At 47.2% G+C, this 20,233-nt stretch overlaps 1 protein-coding gene across 5 annotated transcripts in view; it reads right to left on the bottom strand.

Annotated features, from left to right (window-relative positions):
- The window catches only part of HPCAL1 (hippocalcin like 1), a 67,825-nt gene that overhangs the window by 16,390 nt on the left and 31,202 nt on the right, over nt 1–20,233 (bottom strand). The window contains exon 1 of one of the 5 annotated variants that reach the window (XM_050894125.1): nt 11,377–11,412. The exons of the other annotated variants lie outside the window; for them this stretch is intronic. The gene's annotated coding sequence lies outside the window, so the exon portion shown is untranslated. Of the gene's footprint in view, nt 1–11,376; nt 11,413–20,233 lie in introns of those variants that run through there. 5 annotated transcript variants of the gene reach the window in all.

Here is a 20,233-nt window from a genome sequence, read left to right as displayed (position 1 = left end):
CAGACACACAGTGACATTTTTAGGGGCACCAAGAACAGCCCTATGAAAATCCTTTCTCTCCTCTGGCATTTCTGCACGGCATTCAACACTCGAATGCAAATCATCTCGGAAGCAAACCATGCAATCTGCACTCAAGACAACACTTTTTTCATTAACCTCCACCATGGGGCTCCATCCCCAGCAATATCCACACCAAATGTGCTCTTCTGAGCACTGCAGGTGAGGGCTGCCTGGAGCTGAGTCTCTGTCAGCAGGCTGGGTAAGACAGTAAATGGAAAATCAAATCACACTGAATTTTATATTTGTAAGTGATGCCAGTAGTGGCCAAATAGGTGTATTTTCCTCCCTAACTGGGTACGGTAACAGGAAGGAGATGTGGCGGTTTTGCGGCAGGAAGCACCCCAACAGGCATGGGATGAGAAGAGCTGACCTCCACCTGAGACCACACACGGGGCACATCCTGTCCCACTGCCTTGGTGCCGCACTGGTGAAGGTCTCGACTGGAAAAACAGGAAATGAGTGTCTTCTCTCAACAGCGATGTGGAAGGTGGACATTCACGGGGGGAGAAGGGGACAAGGGAGAAAACCTACTCCTGATACCACCTCAAGGTCTCTCTTTCAGATGGCACTATTTTCATGAACTTTGGTTTAGCAAAGGCAAAAAAACCCCCATGTAATCAGTAAGGTTTTAACATATCAGGCCATGGACAGATGAGCTCTTCGGGGTCCAGCCACACCAGGATACTGACCTCAGCCACTTTTTGATCTTTTCATTTATTACTCTGGTCTCTGAAGAGACCCTAAGCTATACCTGGTATCAACTACTAGTCAGCGCCACTTCTAACTGGGCTACAGAAAACCCTATGAAACCCAACGCTTCCACTAACTTCTGCATCTTTCACAAACCAAGATCCATACCAGCAACAAGGCTGTCATTTTTTTTTAATCTCCCTTCCCCAAGGATGACATATCTATTTCCCTGGAAATTTTCAGCAACTTTTCTGCACAAGGAGAAGGTATCCTGTGTGAGAAACCATGTCAACAAGACCTTTCCGTAAGTGCAACATTTGCGTAAAGTCAACACAATAATTTATCATTTATTTTTTCCTCTTGACAGGAACAGGAAAAAAGTGTTTAAAGGACGCAGCAGTGGTTAAAAGGAGGGCTATGCTGGTGGAGGATGGTGCACTAATTGAAAGTTTCTGAAGTGATGCCTTCTCCTGGGGTGTGCAGACATCATCTTCCAGCAAACAACAGCGAGGCCGCTTCCCTTTGCCTTGAAGCCTGCTAACAGCTTTTTGTTGGCAGTACTTATGTTGAAAAGGGAAGGCCAGCAAATGTACCACCTTCAGGGTCAGGGGAGTCAGCTCCAAAACTGATGTAGATGTTTGGAGTCACACTGGCATCGGGGAACAGGTTCCTGCCAGAGGAAGGCGAAGCTTTATCTGCTCAACTGAAGGCAGTCTGGACCATGGAGGCACCAGATAGATCCTCCACCTGATGCTCTGCCCTGGCTGAGCCTCCTGTTCAGTCTCTTCTCTCTCCCCTCTGCAAACACAGGCACGATCCTGCTGCTGGAGTTCCTGAGATATACCCAGCACAACAGAAATAGTCCCACATTTCCCCCCATGCTCTGAAGAGAGTAGGCAGTACCTTAAAAGCATTTCAGGTGCTCACATTCTTGTGGTTAACATTATTTTTTTAGCTTCTTGACCCTCTATCACAGAGATTGTGACTTGTCAGACTTATTTTGAGACCACCCTTAAGTTTCACAACTAAAATGCAGCAGCAAGCATCAATCAGGCCCCCAAAGGAAGGTCGACCCCCATATTTCCTCTCTGCAACACCAACATTTCCAACTGCAGGAGGGGCGGTGGGGCAGGGCGGACAGACGGGCATTTACATATCCCATAGCCCAGCCCAGGATAGCGCTCTTTGGCATTTTGGTGCCGAAACCTTCTGTTTTGGAAAAGGAGAGGAGCTGCAGCTGAGGATGACCCCATTGAACAACAGCACATTGCCCCGGCATGCTGGGTTTTGGAGCAACTCCAAGCAGGGTGGGACTGTGAGGAAACAGACAAAAGCTTTGGATAGAGATCTACGGGGAGGAAGCACTTCCTACTTCCTATACTCCACAGAAAGGACGAGGGCTTTAAATAACCCTCCTCCCGAGCCCTGCTGAAGACCAAAAGGGTTGCCGCTGGGATAAAGTCCTATCTGGCTGGGACCTGGCTGAAGGCTGCCGGGGGTCTCCCACGGGATGCGGCCATTCGGCTGCAGTTCCCACTACGTTGGTGGGAAGGGGAAGGCTGGGCTGCCCACAGTCCCATTGTGACCAGCACCATCCAGATAAAAAAGCCTGTGGAAAGCTCGGAACAGGGCTCTCAGCTCCCCCACCAAAAGTGCAGAGCCAGACTTGCCCCCCGAGAACATCCTTTGCTGAAAAAGGAAAATCAAGAAGCTACATTTACACTTTGCAATGCCATCTCGACATGCTATTTCTTAGCCCCATTTACCTTTTAGCCCTTTCTCGTATGGCTTATAGGGCTGCAGCAGCCCCTTTATTCTGACGGAGACACTCAACCTGCTCCATCCATCCCTCCCAGCTCCTTCCCTCTCTCCCCATCTCTGCAGCCACACTGGACCTTCCCCTCTTGCCTCCTTCCTGCTTCTCGCATGGTCCCACGTGTAGACCATGAACACTGGAGCCAGGACAACCTGTAGGCTGGGCAACAGTACTGATAAGCAAATAACTGGCATTGACCAAAAAAACCCCACTCCTAAGGAATACCAATAGAATATTTACTTTGCTTGGATGTAACGGAATCAGACCCTAAATACAGTAATACATATTTGCAGACCACCCAGGTCCTTCCTCTGTACAGTACTGCATCAGTTATCTTATCTGTTTATTTTAATGTACGTATTCAGTTGTCACACCTCTCACCTGCCCTGTTCTCCACCCTGAGCGTCGGCCCTCAGGAGGAAGCCTGTTTGTTGTTTTTCAACCCATCCTTAGTGTGCTGGAGCACCCATTGCCTATTAACCCAATAGAAGATGACTTGTGCTGTGCCAAAGTTGCTTAAATCTACATCTCAGATATTTTCAATGGGCTGGAAGATTTAATAATGGAAAATAAGGGAGAGAAGGAAGGAAACCACAGGTTTGGAAAATATCAGGCTAGACAGATTAAGAACCAATGTGGAAAAAATATACTCCAAATTATATTCTCAAAACAAAAACGAAGATATAGGCAGGTTGGAAAGAACTGAGTTGTGCACGCATTTCTGCTACTGTCTCTGGTAAGAAATGGCATTGCTTTGAAATGCGATTGAATAAACAAACTTCACCTTCCTGGAGGAAAAAATTAGTTCATGAATGGCTTTGCACAAAGCAATTACCCACTGGTTTGGAACACACGTCTGTGGTTTTGACCTGCCGAGATAGCCATCAAAACTGCGGTTGGTCCAAAACTGGGAGAGATAAAGTTATCAACTCCTCCCTGGTTTTACAAGGGAGCGAAAGAGTTAAAACTATTTCTCATAGCAATTATCTGCCAGGTTCTGGGTTCACTGGACAACAAAATGCGCTCAGTAAATGTACTGTTGTTATAAAACTCCTGGGTTATCTCTACTAATTCATATTATGGCAATACGGTGAGCACTCAGCTGAGAAGGCAGCTTTGTTGGGCTGAAATTAGACAAAGTGCAGTAAGAAACAGCCCATGGCGACACTGAATTCACAGCCAGGGGTGAGAGGGGCAGAACTGCCCGCAGTGCCAGCCCTGGAGAGGCAGCATATCCACCACGGGCATGCACTGAAGCGAAGACACTGAGTGCCACTGTTTCTGCAAATTCAATTTGGCTATTACAGGTTATTTCTCTTTTTCTTTTTGCTTCCAAGCTGTCTCAGTGTCCTATAAGCTACCTTTACTCAGCTTTGTCCTAATGGCTTCTGTACAGAGCTATGCCAGGGTGGACAGATCTCAATATACTTGCACTTTAGTGCAGTCAATACTCTTTATTTTCAATATTCCTAAAGATGAGCTGCTCCTCTTGGAAATACCATGTTCGGGCCCTGATATGTCAGATGTAGTGCCACTCATTGACTTTATTCCTGAGCTTCATCCCAAGAGCCAGCCAGGCTTTGCTCCCACCACACCAGTCATGGACCTCATTCCTCTACCAGCTCAAAATCATCTTCTAACTTCCAGCTTGAATGTGTTCAGTGCTGGTGACCATATTTGCTCTAGTCCCAACACCGTCTTCTCTAGAAGTTCCCCTCTGCTACACACACAGATAGAGAGCCATAACTCCCACATCAGCATTGGCTTTCCTGGCTTAACTGACCAGGCTCTTCTTGCCCCGTCTCAGACACACATTTTCCTTTCCCTGTGTCATAGAAATCCTCCTCTGCACTTACTGCAGTGACAGTCTCCCGACTCCTGGCCACCGGGACTGCATGCACCATCTTGGACGAGGTCTCGCCTCGACACCAAGTTTCCTTATCTGCACTGGGAACTCATCCAAGAAGGGGATTTGTCTTTTCACCTTAGTGCCTTGGGTCAATCTGTGTTCAGCCCTGCCTGGGCTCTTTTCCACGCTTCCAGATGAGCAGCTTCTCCCCCGTTCAGAGACGGATTGGATGCCCCTGCGTTTCATGCCTTTTCTGTGACTGCCATCCCCACGGTTACCCAGCTCTCTCAGAACCACGTCCTGATCTTCTTTCACGTTAGTGACAAATGGCAGCGTCGTGGCATCAGGTATCTGATCTGTGCACTCCCAAATGTAGAGCTTCAAAACCCATCTGCTGAGAAGGTCTAATGGAAGAGATGTGAAGCTCAGTGGAGAAACGATGTTAAGAAATAAGTGATCCAACGTGCTTCTGGAACACCTCCACGTGTAAAACCTAGTGGTGCAAGCACACAAGGATTTTCCAATTTCTTCTCCAGCTATAAGTGTTGGGCGACTGAGGAGGACCACTTCTATCGCTCATCCAGTGCGAGAACAGGGAATAACGGCATATTTGTTTTATAAACAAAACAGCGGGCTTGTACAAAACCAACCAACCAACCAAATTTAACCACAGCCTTAACTAGGGGAGACCACAATCACTCTCTATTTGCTATTCAATAGGATCTGTGTATTAGAAAACATTTTCAGCAAGTGCAGCTTCTCACACACGTATATTTTTATTTTATCCAAAATAAAGCTTTTTTCCTTCCTAAAGGGGGAGATTCAGATCTGGCATATCAGAGGAACAGCTGTAACAAATAGAAAGGCTATTAGGCAGTTTGCTCTGAAAATAAAATTAAAAAATCCCCCTTTACTAGAGCAGTGAAAAAGGTGACTGAAAATACCCCTGAATGCTACGAGCAGGTTGCAGCCTCCTTGGAGCGTGAGGAGCGTCAGGATCTGCCGCAGGGGCAGGGGAAGCAGTTCAGCAAATACGTGTTCATGCACGCTTACAGACACACGGCACTTGTAGTCAATGAGAGCTTTGCCACTGAGAAAAGCACTTTTTTTTTTTCTTGACGTCAAGAGAAGTGTGCCCTTTGCCGCTTTACCCCATGGGTGGGACCATGGTGATCTGGCACAACTCCTCCCCTAGCTCCAGGCAGCGCTCGCACTGGAGCAACATGGCAGGACCCTCTGCAAACCAGAAAGGCACCTTGGATTAGGTCGTCGTGCAAGCAAACGGATGGGGAGAAAACATGCAAAAACACCACAAGTTTGCCAAAACTTTGGGCTATGCTGTAACGGCATTTGGATGTACGTTGGGGCACGCAGGTAGCTTTGGCCAGACACAAGCCTGCTCAGCCAGGCGCTCGCTCCGATGGCCCATCGCTGCCGACGTGCGAGTCGTGAAAAAGCTTCAAACCCCTACATGTTTCGGCACGTCACTGAATAAAATTTGTGTATGCATAAATCCCCCAGATCGACTTTTCCTATAAAAAGTGACTGTTTCTTGACTGAAACTGCTCTTTCCAGCAGGGAGGGAAGCTGCGGCAGCACGTTTCTTCAGGTTGCACCACGAAGCCATGGGGGCTGCCAGGAGCACTGCAGGCGGAGCTTACAGAGCTCCTCAACAACAGAGCACCACTCTTTACCCACAAATAACCCCACTAAAACACATCAATCTCTTGATGATGCTGCTGCAGCCAGAGTTTCCAAGCCTGCAGCCTTCCTGGAGAAAACCACGGCATGCACACGCTCCAGCCCGCGCTACGTTTAACTTGAGTAGCCTGGTTTCATGCATCCGTACAAGTAGTGGGAGCTACCGCTTCTTTGCTAAGAGCACATCTTAGGCTGGTACGTGTTAAATTTAACCAGTGGCGAAGCTCGCTGCTCCGGCTCTGCAAGGGGGATCGCATCTGCTGGCAGCTGCCCCAGCCCAAAAGCAGGATGCTGGAGGGCTCCTGCTGTGATGCAGAAAAGTGGCAGCTGAGATCTGGCCTCCGCCGTGCCAGGCACCATGCATGGGGCTAAAAAGAGCCTGTCGCTGTGCCAAAAAGCAGATAATTTAAGTAGAAAGGCAGCTGACGGGACTTCCCTGCTTTGCCAAGCAGCCGTCTGGAGAAACACATCTTGCAGCAGCCAACATCACCCTGCATCGATGAGGTGGAGGGTCCTTTCAAATCAGTCCTGGGCAGGTCCAAGGACAGGGGCTGGGGATAAAGAGGAGCTGCCTGATAAATGGCAATGCTTGGCAAGCCTGAAAAAAAAATATCTGCTTCCTCTCCTTCAAAAGGTTACAGACCTCTTTCCTACCATTGCCTCCCAGCCCATAAAATATCATTAAATTTACCCTGACTGAAAATATTAGATGCCTCATGTCTTAAACTTGAAGAACATTTTTTCCACTCAGGCACAGGAATTTTGCTTACCTTCACCAAGCAGCAGTGCCAACAGTTGTTCAAGCACAGTATAAGTATCAGCCTTTGCCAGTAAACAAATGCAGATTTTGGCACCAGATCTCACAGGAATAATCACAGAATGGTTTGGGTTGGAAGGGACCTTTAAAGATCATCCAGTTCAACCCCCCTGCCTTGGGCAGGGACATCTTCCACTAGATCAGGTTGCTCAGAGCCCCATCCAACCTGGCCTTGAACACTTCCAGGCATGGGGCATCCACAACCTCTCTGGGCAACCTGTTCCAGTGTCTCACCACCCTCATAGTAAAGAACTTCCTTTTGTCCAATCTAAACCTACCCTCTTTCAGTCTATAACCATTACCCCTTGTCCTGTCACTACAGGCCCTGATAAAGTCTTTCTCCATCTTTTTTATAAGCCCTCTTTGTACACTGAAAGGCCGCAATAAGGTCTCCCTGGAGTCTTTTCTTCTCCAGGCTGAACAACCCCAACTCTCTCAGCCTTTCCTCATCGGAGAGGTGTTCCAGCCCTCTGATCATTTTTGTGGCCCTCCTCTGGACCTGCTCCAACAGGTCCACATCTGTCCTGTGCTGAGGACTCCAGAGCTGGATGCAGTACTCCAGGTGGGGTCTCACCAGAATGGAGTAGACGGGCAGAATCACCTCCCTTGACCTGCTGGCCACGCTTCTTTTGATGCAGCCCAGGACACAATCGGGTTTCTGGGCTGCGAGCGCACATTGTTGGCTCATGTCCAATATTTCGTTCACCAGTATCCCAAAGTCCTTCTCAATCCATTCATCCCCCAGTCTGTATTGATTCTGGGGGCTGCCTGACCCCAGTGCAGGACCTTGCACTTGGCCTTGCTGAACTTCATGAGGTTCGCATGGGCCCACTTCTCCAGCCTGTCAATGTTCCTCTGGATGATATCCCTTCCCTCAAATGTGTCAGCTGCACCAGTCAGCTCAGTGTCATCTGCAAACTGGCTGAGGGAGCACTCAATCCCACTGTCTATGGCATTAATAAGTTAAAATACATGACAACACCTCCAAAGGAAAAGCCCAGCTGGGGAATACCAGCATGGACCGAGCAATCCCGTATGTGGGACTGAAGAATGTATGCACAGCTAAGCTGGACCACAATTTCTAGAAACTCCATTTCCATGCTTTATTTATTTGTATTTAACAAACTAAAACCCTAAGTGCCAAGCTGAAGGCTCAGTGACAACTCATACTAAACAAATTAGCTACTCAGATCATTAAAACACTTGAGAGCTGCTTTACTTCCTTCTGTTTATGCTCTACTAATCTCTACGCTTCTCTCAGTCTGATACAGTAATTAAAAAAAAAAAAATCCATTCCACTTTCAGTTTCTGACCAGAGAAAGCATCGTGAGTTCACAAGCTACCGGGACTTTTAAAATGAGAATTATTCTCCATATACTTTCAGTAAATAATCCCAGTGAGTTTAGGTATGAAACAGATCTGCAAAATTAAATAGGCAAGAATGTAAACTTAGTGTCTCTGCTTTGAAACACTCCCAGCCTCACCTAAGGAGCGACTTGGCTGGAAAGTTATTTATCAAAACAAAGAGGCCAAGTGATGCATGAGTGCCGAAGACTTGGCAAGGAGAGCAGGGAAGGTAATGCCTAAGTCAGTTATGCAAGCGGGGAAGCACGGGGTGAAAGGACGGGAGGAGTCTGTGGGACACACGGCAGCCAGCCTTGGAAAGCTCATAAAGAGCTTTGGCAGGAACCGGCTGCCCCGCCGGTGATGGTGAAGCCAGGCTCCGGCACCACCGGCTGCGGGACCCCATGCCCAGCACCCCGAGCAGCAGGGCAAAGCTCCCGGCAGTTTGCTGCCGAGCTTTGTGCTTGCCGGGCACAGGCGTGGAGCCTGGGGGATGCTGGGGAAAACAACAAAAGGGCTTTGATGCTTTCTCTGCCATCTATTCCGGTTTTTAATGCTGGTTTGTTTTTTTTTTTTTCTGGGTTTGCTGCTAAAGTGCCCACAGACAATTAGACTATTGAGCATTTACTACAGCATGAGATTAGTTTGGGTTTCAGTTTCTGCTGAGCCAGCTCATTTCCTTCCACATTCTTACAGGAACAGATGCTAAAATATAAATGGGCAGTCATCATCATAAAAGCAGAAAAAGGAACATTCTTCATATAACAGCAGTTAAAATTATTCTCTTTCACAGCTTTAGCCAGAACCATTCAATAGTTTGCTCCTCCATTTAATTACACTACATTAAAGAGGCAAGGAGCTATTATTTTTTCTTTTCTTTAATGACAAAAAAACCCACATACACACCTCAAAATATCAAAAACCTAACCAACCAACAACAAAACTGGCCAAACTGGCCAGAATAAAAGAAGTCTTCAGAGGAGCTAAATACAAAAATTACTTTTGTCCCCTCCCATCACGCATGACTGCAGTGCTGCCTTCAGACACCTAATTCGATGCTGCAGCAATTAGTCACAAAATCCAAGCTGAGTTGAAACCGCCGGACACACCAAAGAGCATCCCTGCACTGTAACCAGTTCTTCCCCCACAAAGGAAAACCAAGCGGATGAATAACCCGCAGTTAATAAAAAGCAGCTGGCCATCCCTGGGCTGCGACATCAGCAAGGACGAGGCGATGGCAGCCCTCATTAAACACCCGGCCCTTGTGCCACCACTCGAGTCAATGCAGGAGCATCTCTTCCCCGGGTGCTTTGGTACCCAGTGGCCACAGCCCAGAGCATGCCCACGGGGCCATGCAGCAGAGACAGAGCCACCAGGGCCTGGACTTTCTTCGGGGGAAAAAAAAGGTGGAAAGAAACCCAGACTGTGACTCTCATCAGAGCCCTGCTCCGCCACACCAGCCACGTTTCTCTTTCCACCCACCATTACTCCCTTCACAATTACTTGTGCAAAACTGCCTACAGTCTTTCGGAAACTAAATTGCATCTGTCAACTTTATCCCTGCTCAGAAAAGCCCCAACTATGGCAAGATGCTCCCCCATGCAGCTCTGCTATTCAGATGCTTTGCCAGCTAGATGGGCAATCTGCAACCCCTCCAGGCACTTTTTAAAGTACCTTTTACATACAGATATAATATCCATTGTCCACTAATGCATTTAAAATGCCGGATGCTTCTCATCGACCGCCCCAGACGGGCAACCCACCGCTTGGCAAGCCCGTACCTCCCCAGTGCTGCTCTGCCAGCCCACTGCTGAACCTGCAAGCACCATCTCCTCCGGGCTGGGGAAAAATATGTTCATACAGGTCAGAAAACCAAGATCACGAAGGACTGAAGACACTGATTCCCCCATCAGGCTGCTTCATTGCTCGGTGCAAATTTTTCCAGGAGGTTGCTAAACCTCTGAGAACTAACAAGCTGTGAAGTATAAATATGCAATGTAAATATACAGACAATATATATGTCAGTAGGACTAATGACAAGAAATCACTGATAGAACTTAGGAGGACTTTCAGAAAAACCTTTCCAAATCATCAGCTTCTGGATTTGAGACAAGTGAGGTAGGTTCATGGAGGTAAAAACAAGGTTCATGGAGTGAAATGGATTTAGTTCACATGGAGAAGTAAAGGTCCCTGCTGGCAGCTGAGGCCAGAACCAGGCTCTGCAATATCTTACTGACCACAAGCTAGGGGAGTTTCAATCCTGCCTGTAAAGAGCAGAGAAAACAACGCAACTTCCTATTGCCTTTGTCAGCTTATTCGTAAACACTTCAGTATTATGAACATTTTAATCGCCTGTGCATCCCCTGCACAATATCATTAGGTTTTCTTAAAAAAAAGAAAAAAAGAAAAAAAAAGGCAACATATTAGGAAATGTCGTAGCATCCTTAATGAAAAAACAAGCTCCCAGGGCAGCTCTCGACGAACACAGCTGCCCCATGGTTTCAGCCGGGCGCTGCCTTTCTCACTTCCCGTCTGCAGCTCTCCTAGCACCGGCTCAGCAAACTGCCCCAGCGCCGCGCTGCGCCTCCCGACCTGGAGAGCAAAGCCCCCTGCGAGCCGGCACGGCTGCCGCTGCACAGTGTCCTGGTGGCTCTCGAGCCCAGTTTCAGTGCCGGTTACACCACCATAACACCACGCTGCTGCATCGGCACAAGAGGCTACCTTTACATTACACATTTTTGACGGCTTCACCATTGCTCTGCTTGCTCACTCATTTCACCCAGAGCAGCAGCCGGACCTCTGAACTACTCCAGACCTCTAAACCACTTTCTGGATTTAAAGCCAACCACCTCCCTCATCACCAAAACATACGCTCGGGACCAATGGAGGACCTACATATTCGCACCACTACATATATTTACAGGCACAGAGGGACTTCACGCAGCCACCCCACGCAGGACAGACACCCACAGGGTGCCTACATACCGACTGATGGCAGCGTGACCCCCCCACACGGAGAAGGGCTGGCCGCACACCACCAGCCCCGCTCCCCGCCGGCTGCCCGAAGGGGTGCCGGCCACCCCCCGCTCGCCCCCTCACCTCAGCCGCTCCGGGCTCAGGCGGGGGGTTCCCCGGGCCGGGCCGGCCGCCCCATCCCTCTGGCTGCTCCGCCGCAGCCCCGTGCGAACCAGGAAGTGGAGGCGAGCAGGGAGTTTATTTTTAGATGAGGCTTTTTTTCTTAACTACGAAGCAAAAACATACGCACAAACCACACGTACACCCTCACTCCGCCCAGCGATGGGTTTTACATTTTACATCCTTCCAACACTCAGAAATTCCTGGGCGATGGTGGAGAACAGACATCATCGTATCACCCCACACATTTCCATTATCCCCCTCAGCATCCCCATTCCTACACGGGCAAAATAAGTCTCTCTCAAACACTGAATTAAGTCTCTCCACAAAGCAGGCAAAGCCTGAAGAGATAGCTCGGAGCGGGAACGCGCCCTTAGCACTGCTACAGCGTAAAAGCAGGCAGGTGGCTCCGCTCTCAGCTTGTCTCCCCCTTTCCCTCCTCCCCAAAAACCATCCAGGCTCAGGACATCCAGGAGCACCGGCAGAAGATGCAGCTCACACCTCCAAAGCTTCACTGCAGACATTGCAGAGAAAGAAGAGCTAGCATGAGATTATTTGTCCCTTCCCACCAGTTCAAACACAGTTTTGAATCCCTACTAGCCAGGAGTTGGCTGTTGCTTCTCTTCTGCAGCTCCTCAGACATCATTACTTATAGTATCTTTGAGTGTTTAGGTTAAACAAGATACGGGATCTCAAGAGATGCCCCAAACTTAGTTTCAGAGGTGCAGGCAGGTAGAAAGGGTTGAAGGGTTTCCAAGCAGTTGATTGTTTTGCAGTCTACAGCTCCCCAGGTTGAATTTTTGGAGCTAGGAGGAGACCACCTGGCTGGTCACCCATCCACCATGGGAATTTCTGGTACAGCACTTAGTTTCCCTCAAAGGTAAAATAAAGACAAAAAGTTGAAAGATCCCCTGGTTTCCTAAAATGTGTCTATTGGAAATTCACAGATCTTTCTCTAAAAAAAGGGGGGCACTACGTCAGTATACACATATCTACACCTACAGCAGCAAGACTTCTGCATCAAAAAGAAAACCTTCAAGAAGCAAATACATTTACACAAGACACAATTTGTGCCCACAGCCTGATGTGGCTACATATTCAGGCTCTAATGGCAAAATTACCTGTTTCAACCTCTGTTCAAAGAGAAACCCCACGTCAGCAGAGGGCCATTTAGACGTGAACATTATTAATATAGAAATGACTGTTTCAGAGCTCTGAAAACTCTAATTAATCACAGCACTGGTTTTATGCATGATCATTTGCAAATGCCATGCCAGCTCTGCACCACCCTGACGTCACCGGCAATGCCTCATCCCAGGCAGAAAAATGCCCTCACTACTTGCTGGATACCATACTGCTTAGACAACAAGTGTAAGCTGTTATTGTGATGAAAGCAAACTTGAAAGATAAAATGAAGCCACTTGAAATTGTAAGAAGGCATCGGCCTCAGTTTTAGTATCTCACTGCTGATTTTTACCTCCAAGACAAGAAAAATTTGGTGGGTATGCCATTGTACAGCAGCTCAGGGATGGACTGGACAGTTTCAAGCACTACAAGACTTGAAGACACAAGCTTTGCTCCACAACCTCAACAATAGTAAGATGATGCTCATGAATATAAAAAGGTAGAAGCTAAGACAGTTGGGTCCCTCCAACCACTCAGTGGTCCTCTACGCTAGGATAAAAAGTAGATTCAATGCAGCCTTGCAGATACCTTAATTAATTAAAAAATCTTTTGGAAAGGCTGGCAAACATTTTTGTGTGTTTTAAGAAGCAGAGCTGATGTGGAACATCTTTTTCCAGTCCAACCCAACTAACATGTGGTAAGACACAGGCTGGTTTTAGGACAGCAGATTACGATAGCTAACAACCACCCCTTGCTTCACTCTCACTCAGCCCTCTTGGCCCGTCTTAACCAGTCAGACTGGGTTTTCAAAACCGGTCCATGTATCAGGGTGCCCAGAAGGGACTGGGGCAGGCTGCACACTGACACACCGTTCAGGCACACTGCAGCCCAGATCCAGCTTGACCAAGCAGCTGATCTCATCCTGTCAAAACAGTGTTAAAAATACACCTTTATTGTCTCCTGGATAGAGGCTTGGCCTCTTTTGGGGATGCTAGGATGGGGATGAGACCAGCACCGCGCTGCTGCCCCAAACCACCTCACCTCATGTGATGCTGGTAGCGGCATCCTGAACACATCACCACGGAGGAGCAAAGCTTTCCACAGCTTCTGCTTGCCTTATTGCCAAAAGTCTTTCCTATACAGTTAACAAAAAATTAAATCTTCTGTTGTAATTAAGAAAAAAGAAGAGGATATTGGTGAGAAGAGCCCTGGGCTTTTGCTACACTGGAGACATTTCACAAAAATATCGCTGCAAGGCTGCAGGTGTCATTAGTCACCTTGTCAGTGCTTTATCTGAACGTGTACAGTACCCATTCAACACCCTCTGGCAACACACCGAGGTGCCTGGTGCCAGGTTTAAGTATCCCCTTGCTTAAAAACTGAAAGTTATTTTATGCAGAGCGATGGGGAGGTGCATTTGCTGGGCAAAGGGGAAGCCTTATGCTGTGCCCCTTTGCCCTGAAGGAGACGTGAATTTAAACCTACTTAACTAATGAACCACACTCTGCAAGGAGCAGCATGCTTACTTCCAGGAAGCATCGCAGAAGCACCACAGTCAGTTACAATTTCCTATTTCTTTGCTCTGCAGAAGCAGCATCTTCCTCTTCCCACTGCCTGAGGCTTTGCCGCACCACTTTGCCGATGGGGTGGATTTGCAACTGCAGCGACACCAGCCTCCCGCTCCCTTCCTGCACGAGACCACCCATAGCAAGGCAGCTCCTTCTCAGCTCACCACCGGGGGTGGACACAGAGACCCACTGACACCCAGACCTCAGATTTCCAGCAGCAGAGAGCAGCACCAGTGGGATGAAATGGGCTGCCCCCTCAAGGGATGCTGGCACAGAATCCCTGTGCCAAGCATGGGTGAGTTCCCAAGGGAAAGGCATTTAAGTGTCAAGACCTCTCCTTTCCAACCTCCAAAGAAGCCTACAGACTCCAGCAACCTAATGGGCTGTGTTTATTGCTACATCCTTCACTTGATAGGTCAACATATACCAGAGAGCTAGCAGTTCTCAGCTAATCAGATTTCCGTGCACACTGACAAATGGCTCCCAATAAGAATATTAAAAAAACCCGTAAAATAAACAGTCCCTATAATCAACTTGCTTAATGTAATGCAGTAAGCGTGCAGAAAGCTCATACGTTTTATTAACACATTTGATTGCACTTTGTGGCAGCATCCTGGGGGGCTGGCAGGCAGTGGGGGGACCCCAGCCCAGGCCAGCTGCAGGAAGGAACGTGTTCTCACTGGTCTTTGCTGTTTGTGCTCCACTAACGCTGTGTTATTTTAAAACTAAATTTGTGGCAATTCCTTGACGTACCATTAGTGTGCTCACCAAATGTCAAAGCCCAAAACCAGACTGTGAACACATGTTCATAAAGAATGTCCTTGCTCCACCACTGGATTACCCCAGGCCGGAAAATTCTTACAGGCGAGTCCTTCCTATCTCCCCAGCCAGATCCTAAAACCATGAACTGAGATCGCTGATGGGGTGCATAAATCATCCTTCCCATGAAGACCAAGCACATCTCCTTGTTACCCTGCCCCTGCAGCTCTGCCACATTTGGTCCCTCCAAATTCCAGATCCTATGCACTTTACTCCAAAACATTTCAGAAAGCTTGCTCATCACTGAGAAGAGCTTGAGAAGTTTAATGACATCACTGACATATATATGGCATCCCTCCTCCTTCCCACCGCAGCGCTTGTGGTAATGGCGGGGCACCGCACGCCCTGAGAGCCAAACTGCTGAACCCAGTGGGCCAAGAGACGAGGAGATGCTGTACAGAGAGGCAGGCAGAAAATCATGACCTCCTCCTCCACGATGGCCTTAGAAGATGACCAGGATTTCCAGCTAAAACACTGGTGCTCTCAGAGGTCTGACACCCAAACTGCTGAGCAGGTAAAGGGGACAGCGAACCTGCCAAGGTCCCTGATTAGGTGCGAAAGAAAAGCCCTGTGCACACAATACTCTTACTGCAGCTATAAATAGCCCCCTCTGAACCAAAGTTGTACACATTGTATTGACACTCCTGACTTAATAGGATTTGCGAGGTAGCCCAAACCAGCTCCAGCTGCTGCAGGGCAGCCTTGCTGAGCAATTTTCACAACACATACACACCGTATGGTGCTGCAGCTGGGGGGAGCACAGGGATAATCCCATGTTTTCGGTGTCCTGATCACGCTAAGGCAGGAGGAGACTGTGAGAAACTCCTAAAGGGTCATAATGAGTTTGCACGCGCAGCACAACAGGGTGAAAACTTCCAGGCTGACTGTTTCAATGTAACAAGCTTATCTCACAGCTACATTTCAGAAGCTTCTGTTTCTACTACAAATGCTGTTTCTTTCTCCTTTATATTCATCCTTTTATACAGTGGTAGTGTAACACAAAAAACAATGCTCTAATAAAATATATATTATAGTACCATTTATATAATGTCAAATCTAAAATATCAGATTGTTTTTCTGCTCAAGTTTATCATGTCATCTCACCTCTTGTAAGTAAACTAAACCAGTTCTCCCACTAATAAGTCAGTATTGTATTCAAACAAATGTGTAAGATAAGAATTTAAACATCTCTCATACTACTTTATTCCTCCTAAACAAATCCTACCCTGTTTGGGTTACTGTCTGTTAACCTGAGATGCTGACCTGAGTACTGTTAACCAAATAATCTTTTACTGTATCATTTCCACCACACCACCTTTGCCTTTGTGGTGTTTCACTGCCTGCCGGTGGTGCTAGGAATCAGGTCCAGGTTGCGCCTTGACCCTTCAAGCACCTACAAGACGTACCCCCTGCCCTCGGTCCCGAGGCTGGGCTGCGCTGCCGAGCCCGTGCCTGCCTTCCCGGGCACAACTGCAGTATCGCTTCACCCGGCTCTGCCCCACGCTCCATCATCCACCTTCCAGAAGCGAGCCCCCATCGCTTCCATCGCCTGATAAAATACTCCAAAACCTGTCCGCTCATCTGCTGTGGGGAAAACCAATATTGACACTTCCATCCCCAAAATGTAAAAGCACCAAGGACTATTTATACCAGAAGTGAGCAGCCAGAGTCTCCTGACTGCGTAGCCAACTACCCCACTTTGCTCTACCATTGTAAGGGTTGAGCATCACCTGGGTGAAAGCATCATCCCAGCATGTTGGGGCCTGAGCCACAGACCAGGAGGCAGCAAGACTTCGTGTTGTACAGATGCAGAACAAAAAGATGTCTTCTGGTACCTTATCATGTCATTCCCGTCATCACTGCCTCACAGGCAACAATCCTGAGCAAGGAATGAAGTAGGACAGTTTCATATTGCATATTCCCTACCAACCCTAGCTTCCTGCTGCATGACCATAAGCAACACAGAAACCACGCAGGACAATTGTAAATACTCATCCTCGTGCTAAGTATTGCAGGTCACTGACCCGACTTGCTCAGGACGAGCTCTCAAGCATGTCTGTCACTCTGGGCACGCTGTGTCTCCGGGGCTTAGGGATGCAGTCTCTCTGTGCAGCACTTCGGTGTTTTTCTGGGATGAGGCTATTGGGAGCACTGAGAATTCGTAACACAAGAAGAAGAAATAATAAAGTTGACCTCAAGCTGGTTCAATACACTCATTCTGAAACTAAAATAGCTAAAATGTGATGCATCATTTTTTCCTACCACAGTCTTAACTGTTATGGAAAATGCAGTAATGAAGAAAGGGGCGGGCTCATGAGCTAATCTTACCTGTCTGCACCCCATCTGCTTCTTCAGTATGTCCTGCATGCCATGGCAATGATATACATAGTGTTTGCATGGCTATCTAAGAACCCCAGGCAGAAGTGATTGTAGAGATGTGTAGTTTAAAATTTCATTAAAGAAATGGCTATAATACAATCACAAGTCACTCAATGCACTGGAGGCTCAATGTTGCTAAGGAAAATTATGAGCCTCCCTCTGCAAATATCCTTATCTACCCGCAACAGAGAAAGAGACAGTAGTTTAACAACATCTTTATTCAGCACATGTACTACACCAGAATAAGGTGATCACTAAACAGTTTAAAACAAAGAAGCTAGTAAAATTTAATAAGCCTCGACAAACCAAGTGAAACAGGGCTAAGAGGCTCTACCAGCTACGCCTTGCACTTAGTCCTCTCTCAGGAAATCTTCTGTAGGAGATGGAAGGACAATCTGCTCCCCAAGAGCTTCCACACAGGATGGATGACAGACAGGTGGCTCCTTCTGCAAAACCCACTTTCTTTATCCTGCACAAGTGGATAATTCAGCTCAAGGGGAAGGAAAAAAAAAAAAGCAGAAGGGGAGGTAAGGAAAATGCTTGAATGTTAGAGTAGGCAAACTACTGAGCTAGAAAATCTAGATTAAATTAAGCATTCCTGCAAATTTTTAATAGAGAAACGAATGGCTCCCATCTGGAAGCTCAGCAAATTAACTTGGATCCTGGTTAAGAAGACAGCACCAGAGCCTGCTTCCAGAAATGTAAATATCCAGTGTGCATTTGCAATCCAATCACAGGCTAAAAATATAAGACAACTCAGAGTGGAAATCTGATTTTGTGTCTACCCTCTTAATGGGAAATAAAACAATTGCTCTCTGTAGACACAGCAATCTGGACTCATTCTTCCTGCTTGGAGAGATGCTGCAAGATGTCTTTGCACCATGAAAGTCTTTCAGCTGCTTCTGATTGCAAGGCCTCAGCTCACGTGTTGGGGGCCTGACTTTTCTCCATCATACTCCGCTTCTCCATCTCCTTTTCTGTCCCATGCCCCGAGCTGCTCCACTGTACTGTCCTCAGCTCTCTGCTTACTCACACCACTTTATTTGGTCCTTATTATTAAGAGTATTCTAGTTCCTTGTTCCCCAAGAGGTTTATCTTTGGCCTTCCAAAGTGCTCTTGCTCTCAGTGTGCAGATGGAGAACTCAACCACAGGCACGAACAAGGCTCAGGACTAAATTTAGCCCAGAAGAGGACAGACTCTCTGCCGGTGGGAGAAGTAGACTAGGAAGGCAATTTGGAGCAGGAGCCTGTTTTAGATGCTCCCTGGTGGTGCCTACTGCCCTCTAGGCTATAGAGAGAGCCTGGGGAGACCAGGCTTAGCTTCTGAGCATCATCCCCGGGGACTGACTTTCGACACTACAAAAGGAAGGAAAAGCCATTACAAGTTAATGTCATCCATATGGTTCAAGAACTGACACTGCAAGGGAAGTTTTAGGGTGTTCCACCACCAGAAGGCATTCATGGAAAAAGGACGTTTCTTCATGGCTGAGAAATGGCCTTCTGTGATCACAGCAGGCACAGCTGAGAGTTTTAAACTAAAGGAAAAAGAAAAACCTCTAGAGAGAGGAAAATCAGGAAAATCAGTTAATTCCCACATCTGGTTTTAATAAACAGACGGGGGTATTGGTAAACGTGGACAAAAAAGCACATAATATCATCCAAACTTAGGAGAACAAAGAGCATATTAACATCAATAGCAGCAGATAGGATGGTAGATAATAAGCCAGAAATTCACAGATGATAAGAAAGAAACAAGAACAAGCATTAACATACTGATACTAGGAGCCAGGGCAATGCAACAGAAAAGTCAGGAAGCAGAAGGAGAAGAAACTCAGGCCGACGGCAGTCATGGCTGGTCTATGGCTGCTACAGGGTCCACGCTGCTTGGGAGAAGGAGGGACAACAGCACCAGCTGTCCTACACCCTACAGAGTTTGCATGGGAGTGCAGTGTAGATTGCAAGGTCCACAGCGAGATAAAAGTGCTAACAGGGTTTATCTTACTGTAGGAGTGTAACTTCCCAAAGTACTCAACTGAAGAACCTACTATTAACGTTAAGAGCTGACCACAGATATTCCTGGAAGCAGCAGACAGCAGTTGTAATCCTCCAGCTGCTGAACTAGAAAAGGGCGATACTAATTTAGACACTGTAAGTAGCTGTAAGTGCTCACAGAAAGTAACTCTGGAGGCGATTGTAATCATGGAGAGGTGGTTTAGGTAGAAGAATACTCTGAAGTGAAACACAGAAATTCATATTTTCAATTTCCCATAAGCTTTGAGGAATCAAAGGAACTCCGCATGGAAGTCAATCAGACTGAAGTGCTCACGGACACACTTGTAAGAAGCTTAGAATACCTTTATGGCAAAGATAAATAAAAAAAAATAATTAAAAAAAGAGTTGGTACTTACAATCCCAAGCAAAGGGGGGGGAGACGTCTAGGGAACGATTGCCAATCTAACTGGAGAAACAATCACCAAAAAAGGGATTTTAGGATTAAGCAGAGCGCCTGCGAGGAATGGAAAGGACAGGCTGCTCAGAGGCAGTTGTGTCACAGACATCAGGAAGCAAAGGGGTAAAGAGAAATTGCCAAAGTCAAGTTGAATGAGATCATGCAAATAAAAACAAAGAGCAAAGATCAAAATGTTCTTCAGTGATACAAATTTAAAGGAAAAAAAAAGGCTAAGGAAAGTGGCAGACTAGCAGCACTTGGCTGATGCATCGTAAAACGAAAGCACAAGAAGGGAGAGGAGCTTTTGCTGTAACCGCATCAGGATGGTGAACATCAGATGGAAAAAAAACCAAACCCATAGCGCTGACAAAAAAACCCCCAAACTATTAAACAGCCTGTGAGTAAGCTAAAACTGAAAGTGAGGCAGTTTCTAGTCAGGGAGGGAGGTGAATAGCCTCTCAGCAGGGCAAGCACCTGAGAG

This window comes from Gymnogyps californianus, chromosome 3 (genome assembly GCF_018139145.2).
Source record: "Gymnogyps californianus isolate 813 chromosome 3, ASM1813914v2, whole genome shotgun sequence".
In the NCBI taxonomy this organism is placed as follows: Eukaryota; Metazoa; Chordata; class Aves; order Accipitriformes; family Cathartidae; genus Gymnogyps; species Gymnogyps californianus.
Note: the sequence above shows the minus strand (reverse complement) of the source record. Positions and strands in the feature narration are given on the sequence as shown.